Raw genomic sequence first — 3384 nt, 5'->3', positions numbered from 1 at the left:
GATCAAAAGTTAGGGTCGTCACAGTTGGTATCAGAGCGACGGTTCTGCCACCCACCCACATTCTACTGAGCATCTGACTCTACATTGCCCAAGTAAATTATTAGTTCTTTTGAATTTAGAGTTCAATGTGTGAATTTTGTCCTTATAGGATATACGATATGGTTCGGAGAAGACGAACTCGAATGGTTCTTTAGTGAGATTATGACTGACCACACAGGAGCATGATGCATATTTCATATTTTGGAGGGGGTTAATAGAGGAGTTGCGAACTATGGTATTTCCACGATTGGAAGTTACATATACCCTCACCAAGTTTTTTAGAGGAAGTAACACAATTAGAAGAAACATTGGCTATAGAACGAGAGGAACAAGAACGGCGCATTAGTGAGCGTCGAATGAAGTTTGAACGTAGGCAGAGAAAATACCTACGTAGAAAATGATTAGTGTAGATGTATATGTTAATCATACTTGTCGTATGTAAGTAATGAATGATGAATGTATATGTATGTTTGAGCGGATATGTGTGTGTATATGTATACAGGCATACAAATGAATCAGATATAGGAAAAAAAATGCGGTTACCTAAGGAATGCATTTTTTTTTTAGAATTTTAATAATGTAATTCATGTATTTAAGTCAAGGATTTTCCTGGAATGCCACCACATTTAATAAAAGTTGTATTATTTTTAAAACAACTTTATGTTATGAAATGATGCTAGGATTTATTTAGATTTATACATACACACATATCCGGAAATTTAGCCATGTTTACCACTATTCTTCTTATGTAGACACATGGAAACATGGTTCGTCCACGTAGAGAATGTTTGGTTCAAGAATTAAGAGTGGATTTAGCTGCCACCATAGCTAACTTACGAGCCAGACTTGAGGCTCAAGAGTATGAAAATAGAAATTTACGGGCACAGTTAGAGCAAAGAGACCAGGAACAGGAGCGAAGAAGAGCGCCACCTGTTCAACCGGCACCGCAACCAGAGCCTGCGGCGATGCCAGAAATGGTGCCATAAGTTATGCCAATTGCTAATCAGGAACCATTATATGTACGGTTTCGTAGGATGAAGCCACCGGAATTTAAAGGTTCCATTGACCCACTAGAAGCTGAGGAGTGGTTAACTTCACTCCAAACGATTCTGGATTTCATGAATCTAACGGAGCAAGAAAAAGTTCTCTGTGCTTCATATGTGTTAAAGAAAGATACCCGCTATTGGTGGGAGACAGTGGTAATAAGAAGGAATGTAGCAATGATGACTTGGAATGAATTCTTAGGGGAATTCAATGCTAAGTACTATGATACTATAGGTCTCCGAGCTCAACAAAATGAATTCAATAATTTGAAGCAAGGTGATATGACTGTTATGGAGGCTTGTTGTAAGTTCGATCGATTGGCAAGGCTATGCCCTCAGCTAGTGCCAACAGAAATGGAAAGGGTGCGACGAATGTTAGTGATGTTTCACCCTGAAATAGCTACAATAGTAGACAGTGGGGAAAAACCACCCACAACAGTTGCAGATTGTGTTGGTAGAGCAGTCCGAGCAGAATATCACCTAGCCCAAGCTAAAGAAGAGAGAACCAAATTCTGGGATGCCAAGAAAAAGGAACAAGCCCAAGCAAAGCAAACCCAAAAGGGGAATCAAAAGAATAATCAAGCTGGTCAGAGTAACTAAGCTAACAGAACTGGCCAAGGAAATCAACCTCTGCAGAGTCGTCCACAAAATAATCAGAACCCGAATAAGAGGAAGAGAAATTTTGATAGAAATCGAAACTTTAATTCCCAAAGTCCGCAACAGAGGCAAGATCGCAACAGGAATATAGTTGAGTGTTCTAAGTGCGGAAAGAAACATTCGGGTGTATGCCGTTATGGAACAAACAATTGCTATACATGTGGCAAAGATGGCCATTATTCCTGGAATTGTCCTCAGAATTCAAATAGACAGCCTACTAACCAGGCAAATACGATGCAGATAAGAGTTGAGGAAATGCAACCTTAGCAAGATGGAATAGAAGCCCCATCGCAAACCATGCTAGGTTGTTGGCATACACGAAAAATGATGCAGAAGCTGGCACGTCAAGAGTCGTGACAGGTCAGCTTACTATTGCTTAGCACTTAGTATACGCATTATTTGATTCTGGTGCATCACATTCGTTTGCATCATATGGATTTGCTGAGAAATTAAATTATGCTATGAATAGAATTGGTCAGACATTTAGGACTACCCTGCCATCCGGGGAAATTCTATTGTCAGAATTTAGGTTAGAGCATGTACCAATAGTCATAGCTAACAGGGAGCTATACACAAATCTAGTCGTATTAAAGATAATCGACTACGACGTCATCCTAGGAATGGATTTCTTAGGAAAATATCAAGCTACTATCGATTGTCGTAATTGGAAGGTGATTTTCCGACCTGATGGGGAAGAAACTTTTGAGTACGTTGATCGCTCTAAACGTACCCCCAGACGAGTAATTAATACAATGGAAGCAAAGAAATTACTTTCAAGTGGTTGCGAATGATATTTAGTTCATGTTGTGGATACGACTAAAACTGATAAGTTGCAACCAAAATATGTGCCGATAGTTTAGGATTTTCTGGAAGTCTTTTTGGAAGAATTGCCAGGATTGCCACCAGAACGTGAGATTTCGTTTGAAATCAAACTTTTACCTAGAACGACACCGATTTCTAAGGCTCCTTATAGGATGGCTCCAGCAGAACTTAAGGAATTAAAAATGCAACTACAAGAATTAATGGACAAAGGATTTATCCGACCAAGTTATTCACCTTGGGGAGCCCCTATATTGTTTGTAAAAAAGAAAGATGGCACATTAAGAATGTGTATTGACTATCGTGAGCTCAATAAGGTCACGATAAAGAATAAATATCCTCTGCCCAGGATCGATGACTTATTCGACCAACTCAAAGGGGCGGCGATATTCTCAAAGATTGATTTGCGATCTGGATACCACCAATTGAAGATTAAGGAGCAAGATATATCTAAGACGGCTTTCAGAACGCGTTATGGACACTACGAGTTTCTTGTGATGCCGTTTGGACTAACGAATGCCCTAGCAGCTTTTATGGATTTGATGAATCGTATTTTCAAGGAATATTTGGATAAATTTGTTATCATTTTTATCGACGACATACTAATTTATTCAAAGAATAATAAGGAACATGAAGAGCACTTGAGAACTATTCTTCAAACGCTGAAAAGACATCAGCTATATGCTAAATTCTCCAAGTGTGAATTTTGGCTCAATAAAGTTCATTTCTTAGGACATGTAGTCTCGAAGGATGGAATCTCAGTGGATCCAGCAAAGATTGAAGCTGTTAGTAACTGGCCCGCACCAAGAAACGTAACAGAGATTCG

Source organism: Morus notabilis, unplaced genomic scaffold, assembly GCF_000414095.1.
Source record: "Morus notabilis unplaced genomic scaffold, ASM41409v2 Scaffold19, whole genome shotgun sequence".
Classification (NCBI taxonomy): Eukaryota; Viridiplantae; Streptophyta; class Magnoliopsida; order Rosales; family Moraceae; genus Morus; species Morus notabilis.
The sequence above is the reverse complement of the archived record's forward strand: the minus strand, read 5'-3'. Positions refer to the sequence as shown.